General features: G+C 49.9%; 1 pseudogene; it reads right to left on the bottom strand.

The window, feature by feature from the left end:
• LOC123065962 (bZIP transcription factor ABI5 homolog) overlaps positions 1 to 15,871 on the bottom strand; it is a 35,044-nt pseudogene extending 19,173 nt beyond the window's left edge.
• Between the last annotated feature and the right edge of the window lie 312 nt (positions 15,872 to 16,183).

Below are 16,183 nucleotides of genomic sequence, written 5' to 3'. Positions count from 1 at the left end.
CACAATCCCGACCTCCACTCATAAGGAAGGAAATCAAAGAACACCCCATGCTTCAAATTTGTCACACAACGTTCACCATACGTGCATGCTATGGGACTTGCCAACTTTAACACAAGTATTTCTCAATTTCATAATTACTCCATATGAAAGTTTTTATTTTACCCAACTTGGATGCCCATCATATTAGGACTAATTTTATAACCAGAGCAAATAACCATGCTGTTCTCAAAGACTCTCAAAATAATATAAGTGAAGCATCAGAGATCAATAATTTATACAAAATAAAACCACGAGCAAAATTGTCTAGCTCAAAAGATATAAGTGAAGCACATAGAGTACTCTAATAAATTCCGATTCATGTGTGTCTCTCCAAAAGGTGTGTACATCAAGGATGGTTGTGATAAACTAAAAATCAAAGACTCAAATCATACAAGATGCTCCAATTAAAACACATATCATGTGGTGAATAAAAATATAGCCTCAAGTAAAGTTACCGATGGACGAAGATGAAAGAGGGGATGCCTTCCGGGGCATCCCAAGCTTAGGCTTTTAGTTGTCCTTGAATTTTACCTTGGGGTGCCTTGGGCATCCCCAAGCTTAGGCTCTTGCCACTCCTTATTCCAAAATCCAGCAAATCTTTACCCAAAACTTGAAAACTTCACAACACAAAACTCAACAGAAAATCTCATGAGCTCCATTAGTGCAAGAAAACAAACCACCATGTTAAGGTACTGTAATGAACTCATTAATTATTTATATTGGTGTTAAACCTACTATATTCCAACTTCTCTATGGTTCATACCCCCCGATACTAGCCATAGATTCATCAAAATAAGCAAACAACACACGAAAAACAGAATCTGTCAAAAACAGAATAGTCTGTAGAAATCTGTAACACTCGAATACTTCTGGAACCCAAAAAATAATACCAAATTAGGAAGCCCTATATAATTTGTTTATCAATCTTCTGCAGAAAGAATCATCTGAAAATCACGTTTCTGTGATTTATGAAAAGTATTCTTGTGCGTGCAAAAGTTTCTGTTGTTCCGCAAGATCAAATTAACTATCACCCAAGAAGATCCTATAGGTTTTACTTGGCACAAACACTAACTAAAACATAAAACCACATCGAACCAGAGGCTAGATTTGTTGAATAACAGCAACGAAAAATATTGGGTTGTCTCCGAACAAGCGCTTTTCTTTAAAGCCTTTAGCTAGGTATTGATAATTTTAATGATGCTCACATGAAAGATAAGAATTGATGCACAAAGAGAGTATCATAAAACACGTGACAAACACATCTAAGTCTAACATAATTCCTATGCATAGGCATTTTATAAGCAAACAAATTTGCAAGGCAAGCAAAAACTAGCATATGCAAGGAAGATGAAAGAGACGATAGCAATCTCAACATGACCAGAGGTAATTTAGTAAGTTAAAAATTTCTACGACCATATTTTCCTCTCTCATAATAATTACATGTAGGATCATAGGCAAATTCAACAAAATAGCTATCACATAACATATTATCAACACGATCCACATGCATGTGAAGTTGACACTCTTCCAAAATAGTGGGATTATCATTAACTAAAGTCATGACCTCTCCAAACCCACTTTTATCAAAAATACCATAAGATTGAACATTCTCCAAATATGTGGGATCTAAAGTTGACACTCTTCCAAACCCACTTTCAATATTATTGCAAACACTATTATCAATCTCATATTCATCATGGGGGTTAAATAAATTTTCAAGATCATAAGAAGAGTCACTCCAATCATGATCATTGGAACAAGTAGTAGACATAGCAAAACGAGCATCCCCAAGCTTAAGGTTTTGGATATTATTAGCACAATTGACATCAAGAGAATTTAAAATAAAATCATTGCAATCATGCTTTTTATTCAAGGAGCTATCGTGAATCTCTTCATAAATTTCTTCATCACAATTTTCAGATTCACGAATTTCAAGCAAAACCTCATAAAGATAATCTAGTGCACTCAAATCACTAGAATTTGGTTCATCATAATTGGATCTCTTAAAAAGATTGGCAAGCGGATGAGGATCCATAGATCTTAGGTTCTCTATTTAGCAATAAATAAACAACTATTCCAACCAAATGAGCAAACGAGCCAACTAAGACATCAAAGTAAACGAAAAGACAAACAGAAGAAGGGCGAATAAAACAGCAAGGGTGAAGTGGGGGAGAGGAAAACGAGAGGCAAATGGCAAATAATGTAATGCGAGGTATAAGAGTTTGTGATGGGTACTTGGTATGTCTTGACTTGTGCGTGGACTCCCCGGCAACGGCGCCAGAAATCCTTCTTGCTACCTCTTGAGCATGCGTTGGTTTTCCCTTGAAGAGGAAAGGGTGATGCAGCAAAGTAACATAAGTATTTCCCTCAGTTTTTAGGAACCAAGGTATCAATCTAGTAGGAGGCTACACTCAAATCCCTCGTACCTGTACAAACAAATAAGAACCTTGCGACCAACACGATAAAGGGGTTGTCAATACCTTCACGACCACTTGCAAAAGTGAGATCTGATAGAGATAATAAGATAAATATTTTTGTTATTTTTATGATATAGATTGAAAAGTAAAGATTGCAAGATAAAATAGATCGGAAATTTATATGATGGAAAATAGAGCCGGGGACCATAGGTTTCACTAGTGGCTTCTCTCGAGATAGCATAAGTATTATGGTGGGTGAACAAATTACTGTCGAGCAATTGATAGAAAAGTGCATAGTTATGAGAATATCTAGGCATGATCATGTATATAGGCATCATGTCCGCGACAAGTAGATCAAAACAATTCTGCTTGTACTACTATTACTCCATGCATCGACCGCTATCCAGCATGCATCTAGAGTATTAAGTTCATACTAATAGAGTAACACATTAGGCAAGATGACATGATGTAGAGGGATAAACTCAAGCAATATGATATAAACCCCATCTTTTTATCCTTGATGGCAACAATACAATACGTGCCTTGCTGCCCCTGCTGTCACTGGGAAAGGACACCGCAAGACTGAACCCAGAGCTAAGCACTTCTCCCATCGCAAGAAAGATCAATCTAGTAGGCCAAACCAAACTGATAATTCAAAGAGACTTGCAAATATAACAAATCTTACATAAAAATTCAGAGGAGATTCAAATATTGTTCATAGATAATCTTGATCCTAAACCCACAATACATCGGATCTAGACAAACACACCGCAAAAAGTATTACATCGAATAGATCTCCAAGAAGATCGAGGAGAACTTTGTATTGAGATCCAAAGAGAGAGAAGAAGCCATCTAGCTAATAACTATGGACCCGAAGGTCTGAGGTAAACTACTCACACTTCAACAGAGGGGCTATGGTGTTGATGTAGAAGCCCTCCATGATCGAGGCCCCAAGATGGGATCTCACGGGTACATAAGGTTGCGGCAGTGGAAATAGGGTTTTATGGTGCTCCTAGATGTTTTTGGGGTATATGAGTATATATAGGCGAAAGAAGTAGGTCGGTTGAGCCACGAGGTGCCCACAAGGGTGGGGGGCGCGCCTACCCCCGTGGGCGCACCCTCCTACCTCGTGGCCGCCTCGTTGCTTCCTTGACGTCCACTCCAAGTCTCCTGGATTGTGTTTGTTCCAAAAACGATTCTCCTGAAGATTTCATTCCGTTTCGACTCCTTTTGATATTAATTTTCTGCGAAACACTGAAATAGGCAAAAAACAACAATTTGCACTGGGCCTCCGGTTAATAGGTTAGTCCCATAAATAATATAAAAGTGCATAATAAAGCGCATTAAACATCCAAAACAGATAATATAATAGCATTGAACAATCAAAAAATATAGATATGTTGGAGACGTATCAAGGAAGCAGCCAAAGGTTCCATTCCTATGCAACAAGACCAAGACCTCCAGGACGACAGGATGGAGGTCATTGCCGATCCCACCACAGCGTCACGACCAGAGGCTTTTGCAGGCGAAGACCCCTTTAGTCAGGATAATATGTACTTGTTGTCTCCCTTCAAATTTGGCCGTTGTGGGATCCCTTCCTGCCTCCATTCGGGAAGAGGACCAATGCCACTATAAATAGGGCCTAGCCACCTACACAGGGGGCGGGGGAGATCAGATCCTTTCCACCCTCACCATCTCACCAGCTCACTTGAGCCCAAGAACACATCTCCTAGGGTTGTTCTCCACTGTACTAGTTCTTCCTCAGCCCCTCGAGGCAAATCCACCACAAAGCAGGAGTAGGGTTTTACACCGCAAGGTGGCCCAAACCTGGATAAATTGCTATGTCCCATTTCCTTCAAGCTCGACGCGTTAGGCCGTGAGATTAGCGAGTCGGTAGACTGGGGAGAGTGAGATCTTTGCACACACCCCAAAGTTCGAACCTCTCAAGGGTTTGCGGAACCTGTAATACGACATTTGGCGCGCCAGGTAGGGGTGCGTCGGAGCTTCTCTTCCGTCGATCGACTCGCCACCGCTCCACCACTTCCATGGCTGACATGCGCCGAGCTCGTGCTGAGTGCCGGGACGCCCTTGTCGCCCGCGTCGCTCAGACAGCACCGGCGGGCGACGGTTGCCCTCGCCGACCCCCATCGCCGATGGTGAACGCCGCCACGGGCCCAGCAGGCCACGAGCAACAAGCCTCTTCACTGCACCCGTCTATGTGCCACGACGGGCGCACCGCAACTCCATCATTGACTCCAGCTGCTTCGTCCTCTCACGGTCGTGGTGGCCCGGCGAACACGCAGGCCACTCTTCTCATGGCGCGTGAGCTCCTGCGCTACCACTCGGTCGACGACCTCTACAAGGACTGGCTCGACCGCATCGGTCAGCACGTTAGCGCCGCTGGGGACTCTGCTGCACCGGCTCGCTCGCTGCCTCAACCGCTGCCTGCTGCGGGAGATGTAGCTCACGGGGCTCCTCCTCCACCCCCAAGGCAAGAAGCCATCATCGAGCCAAGGCGGGTGGAACCTCGGCGTGATCTGCAGCGTTAGGCGCCCGTGCGCGATGAAGCAAGCTGCCAGGTGGTCCAGCGGCCCCAAGAAGATGCACGCGCGCTCCTGGCGCCACGTCAAGACCGTGCGCTGCCTGCGATGGCGGTTGCGAACGCCAAGACCAGGTTCCGCCTCCCCCGGCGGGCTCTTGTGACCACAGAGGGGTGCCGCGCGTTCACTCTGGAGTTGCACTGCGTAGTCTGGCAAGGGAAGTTCAAGCCCGGCCTGCCTCCACGCTACGACGGCACCGCCGACCCTGCCGAGTTCCTGTAGCTCTACGAGCTGAGTATCGAGGCGGCCAGTGGCGACGAGAAGATCATGGCAAACTGGTTCCCCATGGCCCTCAAGGACAGTGCATGCTCCTGGCTCCTGAACCTGCCCGTAGGATCGATCTCCTCCTAGGACGAGATGCGGGAACACTTCATTGCCAACTTCGAGGGCACTCACGACTGCCCGCCATCTGCAGGTGACCTGCGACGCGTCAAGCAGCAACCGGGAGAGACCCTGCAGAAGTACAGCCAACAATTCAACAACGTTCGCCTCAGGATTCCCAAGGTGTCGGAGGAAGCCATCATCTCGGCGTTCACCGACGGCGTCCGCAATGTCAGGATGAAGGAGCAGCTCGTCATACACGAAGACCTATGCACGGACCTGGAGATGTTCAACATGACAACCAAGTGCGTGAGAGCTAAGGAGCGACACCTCTCCCTTCTCGAGCTCCCCGATGCAGACCCAGAAGACAAGAAGGCCAAGGCCAAGGACGTGAAGCGCAAGGGACTGGCCGTGCTCACAGCTAAGCCAGAGATGAAGCGCGGCTGCAATCACCCGGAGTCATCCAAGGGCAGCCGCCCGTTCTGCTTCTTCCACAACATGCATAGCCACAACACCAACGACTGTCAGGAGCTCAGGGCCATCTGCGACGGGCGCCTTGGTCGTTGCCCCGAGCGTGATGATCGAGGCTACGAACGCGAAGGATGCCGAGGTGGAGGATGCTGGGAAGGCCGCGGCCATCGTCAGGAGTGTTGCGACCAGCCTCGGGAGGACTACTGGTAGGGCCAGCCTCACGAGGACGCCTGGAGGGATCAGCCTCGCGAGGATTGGCCCCAGGGTAACGTTGGTCTTCCTCCGCTGCCACCACCGCCAAGAAGGAACGAAGACCACCATCTGGGCAAGGGGGCTGGGGGCTTCCAAGAGCCTCGTACCATTGCTTGCATCCTGGGCGGCTCCCAGGCCCCAGCCTCTCATTGCATCTTCAAGCAGTTCGCGCGTGAGGTGAACGCATCCCTTCGAAAGCTCGAGGCGATGTGCCCGCTCAGATGGTCCAAGTACGCCATCACCTTTGACTCCTCTAACCAACTCAAGTGCGCGGCCATGGCTGGCGCGCTCCCGGTGCTCTGCTCGCCCATCATCAGCAACGTGCTCGTCACCAAGACGCTCATCAACGGCGGCGCAGGGCTCAATGTTCTCTCTATCCAGATGTTCAACAGGCTCCAAGTGTCGTATCACCAGCTTCAACCTACCAAGCACTTCTCAGGAGTGACCAACGGCTCCACACATCTGATCGGTCATGTCCGCCTCCCCATCACCTTCGGCAAGCGCGACAGCTACCGCACCAAGCTCATCGACTTCGACGTCGCCGACATTCGCCTGCCATACAATGCCATCCTTGGGTACCCAGCTCTTGCCAAGCTAATGGCGGCAACACAGCATGGCTACAATGTCCTCAAGATGCCAGGAAACTGCGGCATCATCATGGTCGCTTATGAAGAAAAGGACGTTGTGTGCTCTCTCGAGCACGCCTACTAGGCTGCAGCGGTCGAGAACCCTGACAACGAGGGTGCCGTCCACCCTCCTGAATTCGTTCCCAAGAAGAAGAAGCAACAACTCCACCAAGGATCTCAGGAGGATGGGGCGTCCCCGGTGCCGCCTCAAGCCTGGCGTCTATGGACGGGGCGCCTTCCCGTCTCGCATAGGAAGGCATGCCCGGTGCCCCTCTCAAGCTAGCCTCGGGGGCTCTCCTCTAGAGGGCCTCTGACCTGGCCAGTGTCACGACGGAGGTGCTCGGGCACCATGTGGAGGCATGTTTCAGGCACGCATCCACGGAGAGGGCGTTGGGTGCGAGGCGCCTGGCACTCATGAGTTCGTCGACAAGACAGTCAAGGAGATTCAGGAGGCAAGGGTCATGCGGGGTGATCACCGCCCACCACCGTGTGCGGCTCCTGGCCCAGGTGAGGACGAGGAGTTGCACGTCTACGTTGACATCCCGGGGCTCAACAGGGCCGTGTGTCAGGAGCTTTTCTGGCCGTCGCATGTAGGACGATGCGAGGGGCCCCTCACAGCTATGTCTGCATGCCCTTTGGTCTGCTGAACACAACTGTTGCATCCCAGCGCCGCATGTGGGGCGTCCTCATGGCTCAGGAGGCCCGGCGCCAGGCGATCTAGACGGAGATGGCGATGGATTTTCTCGAGCCCCCGGACCTCCGGAGCGTCCCAAGGTTCAAGGACAGGGCAATCAGGACAACCCAATGGCGACTGAGGTATGCGCAGGCCGGGCCGGGCCGATGCAGAACACTAAGACCTACTCTCGCATCTCCTCTCCAAAAGTTGTTCGTACATCAAGGGGGACTCCTAAGCATCGCATCTCAGGAGCCTAACTGGCCATGTAGCCCCTCAACCCTTGGCCTCGTCCTGGCAATCCGTACGACCCAATGGAAGCTGAGGTATGCGCGGGGCCGGGCCCTGCCGACGCAGAACACTAAGACCTACCCTCGCATCTCCTCTCCAAAAGCTGTTCGTACATCAAGGGGGACTCCTGAGCATCGCGTCTCAGGATCCTAACTAACCAGGTAGCCCCTCACCCCTTTGCCTCGTCCTGGCAATCTGTATGACCCAATGATGGATGAGGTATGTGTGGGGTCAGGCCCTGCCGACGCAGAACGCTAAAGCAAACGGGAAAGAGATTGCGAAACTTTAGCAAACTATTACAAAACACATTGTCTCTTAAAAAAGTACCAAGCCCGAGTTCTTACACCTCCGCGAGGCACGATACATGTTGCAGGTTGAAAACAGGGAGAGGAGCTGCCATCAAGCCTCTTCTTCAGCCTTGGACATCACCATCGCCCGCCTTGGGAGCCCCGTCGTCAATGATGTCGCTGTCATCCTTGCTGTCATCCTTGGACATCACCATCGCCCGCCTTGGGAGCCCCGCAAGGAACTTCTTCAGCAGGGCCTCCACATGACCCTTCACGGCTTCCGCAGTGGTGGCACATGACTCAGGGTCCATGGGCTCGAGCAAGGCGCCAAAGTCGAAGTTGGTGTCCCGAAGATAGAGATGGCTGAAGACGCGTGTCATGGCCGAGGACGAGTGCATACGGGCCTCCCCTCCATCATGGGGCCGAACCAAATGATGAAGGTCTCGAGTGCAGCAACGAGCTTGGGGAGCAGTACGGCCGGACCCTGCTCCGGGGTCACCGCTGTCTCCTAGCGCTCGCTCTCGAAGAGATCCTGCAGCGCCTTGTGGGACCTCTCCTCAAGAGAGATGAAGGCGACGTGCTCCACGGTGGCCACCTCCTTGGCCTTGGCATGGGACGCCTAGGCCGCCTCCACCTCCGCCTTCCACTTCTCCAGGTGGTGCGCTCTGTGGCCTGTTCCTGGGCTGCCTGCGCTAGCTCAACATCACGATCAGCACCCGCAGCCTCCTAGACCTCTAGCTCCTCCTCCTGCACCTTGAGCTGATTGGCCTGGGTGGCCTGCTGATCCTGGACGGTCTTCAGCTCGGCCTCCATCGCGTGGCAGCGCTCCTGTGCATCCTTGGCTTCCTTTAGCGCCACGTCATGGGCGGCTGCGGCTAACCCAACCACCCTCTGGCCCTCCTCCGTGGACGCCACGGCTAGGCCCCTGGCCGTCCTGATAGACGTATCGGTCTGAAGCTATCTCGAGACCAGCTCTTGACGCCCCGACACCCTGCGCCGGTCCGGACCGTGAAGATCATCCCGGAGCTGGTCCAGCATGGAGCAGGCCTCCTCTAGGGCTTCAGACGCGGTGGAAGCACCACGGCCCGACGGCGTGCTGGATGGAAGAGGAGGCATTGTCGGCACCAAGACCGGCGGAGCAGCAGCTACAGACGGGACCGGGGGCTCCGAAGATCTTGGGTCCCCGGCAAGCGAGTCTGGGACAGGCGCCTTCGGGGTCAGCTCTACCGCAGGAGCCGACTCCTCCTGAGGCTGCAGGAGCGACGGGAGCTGCTATGCCCCTCTAAGCCGGAGCTGCAGCAACCATGGCGGCACGCTTGGCCTTGGCGGATCCAGCGTCCCCCATCTTCGTCTTCAACACCGGCGGCGGCCTGACATTAGATGAAGATGGTGAGCACTACCTCGAAACCCAAGAACAAAGGTGATGAGGTGCACTTACTTATTCATGGTGACGTAGTTCCTCTATAGACCCTGAAGCGCGAACTTCCCGGGCACGGGCGGTGTTGCGTTCTTAGGAGCGGACGAGTGCATGTCTGGCCCCACGCTGGATGATGGAGGAGAAGCAGGAGCGCAACTCAGGGGAATCAACGCCGACCTATCCCTCTTCAGGACCCCTCACCTCTGCTTCTTCGGAGGGGTCCCCCGGGAACTTGTGGTGACCCTGGCATAGTGCACCGACTCCCTGACCGGGTGCGCAAAAGCGTCATCGTCGTTGGAGAAGTCGCGAAGGAGGTCGCTCTGCCGCGGGGGAGAGTTCTCCCCCTCCGCCTCCTAGGCGGCTTCGGAGGAGTGGTCGCCAGAGGACACGTCCACCAGGGAGACTGCCGGCAGGGAAGGCTCCATCGACACGAGCCCGCACTCATTGAAGATAGGCATGGCGGCGACTATCCCCTACCCGTCATCTCGGTGGTACAACGGGAGGTGGTCGTTCGGGGGGCTGCTCTGGTCCTTCCCGAGCAAGGAGTGCATGACCATGCTCAGCTCCTTGTCGAAAGGCTGTCCGGGCACAGCCGGAGCTTGTCTTCTATGCCCCCAAGCTTCCACAAGGGGCGGGATTGCTCCTAGACCGGCACCAGGTGCTGCATGAGGAACTCTCTAACGATCATGGCCCCCGTTGGCTTCTCCGCCTTCAAGTCAGCCGCCATCTTCTTCAGCAGCGGCTTCGCCAGGGGGTCGGTGAGATTCTCGTGAGACCACCCTTCTCTGGACGTTGGAAGCCCAGTTGGCAGCTCCAATAGGGCATGCGAGCACTTGGCGTCCATGAAGATCCACTTGTTCCAGAAGTCCTCCACCTTCTTCCCGGTGCGGGAGATCGTGTTGCTGCCTTTGGCTGCAACGAAGGAGGACCATCCTGTGCACTGGCTGTCGTTCACCCGGAGGTAGAAGAAGTGGCGAAGCAGCGCAACGGAGGGCATCACCCCCACGAACGCCTCGCAGTAGAAGGCAAAGATGGACAGGAGGAGGATGGAGTTGGGGTGAAGATGGAGGGCGTGAAGCTCGCAATGGCGAAGGACGGTGTAGAAGAAGCGGGAGAAAGGTGGGCCAACCCGGCGTAAACACTGTGCAGGAAGAAGGGGTAGAAGGTACCGGCCAAGGATTCCAGTTTGGCAGAGCCAACCCGGAGCGCCGTCTCTCCCCCCTCGCTATCGTTGCTCGCCGTAAGTTGGAGCGCGGCGGCAAGGTGCTTCTCTTCAGTGTTGGTGGACGCGCCCAGGGCTGGCTCGAACCAGGGGGCCGAGCGCGTGGTCGGGGACGGAGACTTCGCCTTGCCGGAGGCCATTGGGCACAAGATTGGTGGGGGAAACCGGCAGATCTGGAGGATTTTTTGGCGCGGAGAGAAAAGCGGATCTGGAGCAAGATGGAAGGAGGGCGATGGAGGCTTTGCGGCAGGTGCCAGCCTTTTTGTCAACTAGGAACAGTTGCCGAGGCAGCATGGGGAAGTGGAGACACCCACGTCCCATCAATCGCCACGCGTCATCCAAGGCCGCGGGCGGTTAGGGCCTACGGTGCTCCGCACATGCCCTTTGGCTTTGCCTAGAAGCCAAGACCGAGCGCGCCTTGGGCCCGGGGGCTAGTGTCGGTGTTCTGGATACGGGGGTACCCAGACTTGCCTGCCTGCGGCCTGCAGCGTGGCTCCATCAACGACCTGGTAAGGCCCAATTTCAACATCAACTACTCGAGACCCTCGCAAGGGGCCAAGCCTCGTGAGGCGGACGACACCAAGACCTCCAAGGGGATTAGCCTCCTCAGGCTGGCTCCTGAGGAGCAGAGATTTCGATGCAATGCTCACATTGTGAGGTTCGGGTGACGTGAGCCATGACGATCGAGGCCAGGCGGGCGCTAGTGCGCGTAGTGTCCCATTTTCCTCTTCGGTGCAAAGGAGGCAAGCAACAGGCATGGGGTCCCGAGGAAGCAGCCAAAGGATTCCATTCCCGTGCAACAAGACCAAGACCGCCAGGACGGCAGGACGAAGGTCATCGCCGAGCCCACCACAGTGTCATGACCAGAGGCTTTTGCAGGCAAAGACTACTTTAGTCAGGATAAGATGTACTTGTTGTCTCCCTTCAAATTTGTCCATTGCGGGATCCCTTCCCGCCTCCATTCGAGAAGAGGACCAAGGCCATTATAAATAGGACCTAGCCACCACCACAGGGGGGAGAGATCGGATCCATTCCATCCTCACCAGCTCACAACCTCACTTGAGCCCAAGAACTCACCTCCTGGGGTTGTTCCCCACTGTACTAGTTCTTCCTAAGCCCCTCGAGGAAAATCCACCACAAAGCAGGAGTAGGGTTTTACACCTCAAGTTAGCCCGAACCTAGGTAAACTGTTGTGTCCCATTTCCTTCAAGCTCGACGCGTTAGGCTGTGAGATTAGCGAGTCGGTAGACTGGGGAGAGTGAGATCTTCGCACGCACCCCAGAGTTCAAACCTCTCAAGGGTTTGCGGAACCCGTAATCCGACAAGATGTCCTTCTGCAAGGACTTAGTCGTGAGGCCAACGCATCTAATTTGTAGCTTGAACAGGGTTGAGCGGGACAAGAGACGCGAGAATTTACCTAGATTTGGCCCCTCGTGGTGGAGGTAAAAGCCTACATCCTGCTTCATTGATATTGATGATTATGATGACGATCTAGGTTACAAGGGCGGTGTTTCGCTACCTCTATTGAAAGCATCTACTTTGATCTTGTCTAAGATTTGTCTGTCTAAGCCCAATCTTAACCTGTAAAGAACTTGAGCCTCTTGGGGTGCCCTACCCCTCCTTATATAAGTTGAAGGGGCGGGTTTACATGTAGAGTCCTAGTAGGATTAGGAATTAGCCTATTTCTGACTTCCTATCACGGGCTTCTCACCATGGGCTTCTGAATCCTGGTCTTCTTATCTCCAGCCGGGCGGCTTACAGCTGGACAACTTACCTTCAGGACTTATCTTCAGGGCTTATCTTCAGGCATCTCATCTTCTGAGACTCATCTCCTTGACTCATCATGGCGGGTTAAGATGGATGGTTACAATGGCTGCTTAACTCCAGAGAGGACTTACATGGTTGCTCAAGTCTAGAGAGGACTTAACATGGCTGCTTAAGCCCAGAGATGACCTAATGTCAGGGCAACTTAAGCCCAGAGATGACTTAAGCTTCAGGGCGGCTTATCCTTATGAGCCGGATCTTGGTCGTGGGGAATATCCTCATAAACCACCTTTCTTGGGGTTCACGTTCTCCTTGGATAGTTCCATCATCTTCTCCACAAGCTGTAAGAAAAAAGATCATGACGACAAGTTGGTTCCATCAGCACACACACATTGACTATGTTAAGACTTAGCAATTAGATTGTTACAAGCAACTGGCAAGTGATCCCGAGTATAGGAGGATTTTCAGGCGATGGTGGGAAAATGTACGTACCATTTGTTGCTTGGTCAGCAAAATTGTCTTATTCAACAAAACAATGAAACTGTTTAGTAACTGTAAGAATTGAGAAGAATAAGAAAACTGAATTGTCTCATGGTTTTCACTGGTCAGCAGCTCTGTACCTCCTCAATTTTCATACATGCTTTCTCCTCCTTAAGGTGGTTCAGTTCAGCTTCAAGATCCATAGTATAATCCTGTAGGATTAACAAAGATAGTATGTACATGTCACCACCTTGTTACTACCATTGCAGAAATGGCATTGCATAAAAACCAACAGTTTTGGCAGCAAAGTAAGTATCTATTTGGCACGCGATCATGCGGCTGACTCACGGTTCTTGATCATGCGACGGTGATGACGCTCGATCCTCCTCTTGCAGGACTGATCCTCCAGGGCGCCGCATTTTCGGGTGTAACCATTCATCATCGGTCCGTCGCCCATGCAGTTCATCATGTCAGCCTATGTCATGGTGCTCCTCCCGTCTGATGACCCGGGGCTCTCGATACCCACCCCACCATGAGAAGGTGGTGGCGGTGGCACCATGGTCATCCCTGCGTACCCATTGGGGACGAACCCCATGTCATCGCCCATCACCGGGAACATGTTGTTGGTCGGTACCATCGGGTACATCATTGGGCCAGGTTACTGCGCGGGGTCCATCTCTCCATGGATCAGGCCGACCGGCAGAGGTGCCTAGCCGATGGCAGATCTCCGGACCATGCTGGCCTTGACAAGGAACTGCTACAACTTGATCTCTCCAAGCGCACCCTCCCAGTCGTTGGCCGCAACGGAACCGCCATTCTCCACAAAATGTAAAATTGCAAGGTTGCTCTACCTACCGTCTAGGTGGTGTCCAATAGGGAGCTGCCATCTAACACTATGTGGGTCAAGTATCTTTGTATTACATTTCTTTTCTGAATTTCCCATCTTCGTATTTCCACTATCTCTCTTCAATAGTTGACCCCCACTAGTGTACTTCACATGCATGCATGACAGTGTGGCAGAAACACTTTTTCTTCTCCCACACAATAAATCCAACCATTTCTTCCTCCTTAGCTAATTTAAAACATCCATATATTTTAAACCATATATATATTCATTTGTGAAACTTTTTTTATATTTGAACTCCTTGCGCGAAAACCTTTAAAATGAGATCAATCTTGAATGTTTTTTAACCATATTTAAATTTAAACATATATTTCACATGTCAAAATAATCTATTTCACAATGATACATTACAGTTTCACTTTCTATAGTGGCTATTGCACCATTCATAACCTACATTTCACTTTTCACAGGCTTGCTTCACAAATAAAAAACCTATTTAAATTGCACATTTCTCAAACAAGATATTTCACTCTTTTGAAAAAACTATTACACATGTTCAAACAATCAGTTTCAGAAATGATACAATAGAATTTCACTCTCTGTAGTTACTCTTTCATAATTCACAACCTACATTTCACTCACACTGGCTAGGTTCAGGAAGAGCACATATATTTCAATTACATATTTTTGAAAAAACAGATTTCACACTTTTGAAATAATCAGTTTCACATTTATACATTGTAATTCACATTTTGTGGTTCATATTTTCGCAATTCCGAACCTGCATTTTACATTTCACTGTCATGTTTCACAAAAATCACATATATTTTAGTTACGCATTTTTGGAAAAACATATTTCACTCTTTTGAAATAATCAGTTTCACATTTGTACATTATAATTTCACATTTTGTGGTTAGTATTTCACAATTCAGAACCTACATTTTTACATTTCACAGTTATGTTTCACAAAAATCACATCTATTTTAGTTACACATTTTTCAAAAAAAACATATTTCACTCTTTCAAAAAATCATTTTCACATTTTGTGGTTACTATGTCACAATTCAAAACCTACGTGTAATATTTCACGGGTGTGTTTTACAAAAATCACATCTATTTCAATTGCACATTTTTGAAAAAACATTTTCAGTCTTTCGAAATAAACTGTGACACATTTCAAAAAATCAATTTCAAAAAGTCATTGGTTTCTAGTAAAATACAATGGTTTTAAATATTTCTGTTGAAATAGTTTTTTATAAAATTTAGTGATATTGATTTGGTTCACATATGGAATATGAAACGTTGAAATTTAAATGTTTTCGAAATGTATTCAAGATCGGTCTTGTTTAAAAGGCCTTGGCACAAGGAGTTCAAATATATAAAAATAAATCAAATATGAACTTATGCTTTAAAAGATATGGATGATTAAATTTAATAAAAGGTTGGATTTAAACCGAAGAGAGAGAGAGAGAGAGAGAGAGAGAGAGAGAGCACACTATCATATTTCTGCCATGCATCCATGCCAAAGACAAACAATGGGGACCACTAGCTGTATTTTGATGATGTATACTAGTGTATAGGATAAAATGAGAATAAAGTGGTCCCGTCTGCACGTATGTTGAGGCAAGCAATGAATGGCAGATTTGTTGCCGCTAGGTAGCATCACTGCACAAAAAGACTTTCTCCCATTCGCCACCATTGGCTAGACAAGAAGCTGCGATGACAGAGGCGCGGCCAGAGGCTGGTCATGCACCGGTCGGGGCTCCCTATTGATCTTAGCCCACACCTCCTCCACTATCTCTCGGCACAGTCGGGGAGGCAAGGAGAAGGATCCCAACCGGCATAGGTCGCTTACTCCAGCATCCCCACCACTTTCGCTTCGACCAACACCCACCACGAGCCTCCTCACTGCCCACCAAGCCACGGTTGGGAGCCGCATGGAACTCCTCGGCATTCCATATGTCGCTCATGAACTCATCCATGTTCATGGACCCAAAATTGTGCCCCACCTTGCACATCGACTATTGCAGCTCGTCCAGCATCAGCGTGAAGATTTAAGGCTGCCGCGCAGGCGCAACCATTTTGTTCCTCACCTTTAAGAATGCGAGGGTGTGAGGTGACTTCTTCTTCGAAGAACTTCACATCTTTGCTCATCTCTGAAGCCATCATATCTCTCCATTGTGGTCTCTATGTACGCTCTTGTTTGTGGTGTGTGGTTCAGTCTTGTGCGCCACCCCCCTATTTATAGCCTACCGCATGCAAGAAATAAGCATCAATTAAAGCATTAGATAGCTATTAAATTAACGTGATTGATGAAAAAGGTCAGCTATAGATATATCGATACAGAATAGTAAGTGCGTCTCATACTGGATAAATAGGGTGCTGCCAAAGCGCCAAACATTCACAAGATGCGGCTACCGCAGCGCCGGGACAGGGCGCCACCCTTCTTGTGTTGACGTTCTCCTTGGACTATTACAT

Source organism: Triticum aestivum, chromosome 3B (genome assembly GCF_018294505.1).
Source record: "Triticum aestivum cultivar Chinese Spring chromosome 3B, IWGSC CS RefSeq v2.1, whole genome shotgun sequence".
Classification (NCBI taxonomy): Eukaryota; Viridiplantae; Streptophyta; class Magnoliopsida; order Poales; family Poaceae; genus Triticum; species Triticum aestivum.
Note: the sequence above shows the minus strand (reverse complement) of the source record. Positions and strands in the feature narration are given on the sequence as shown.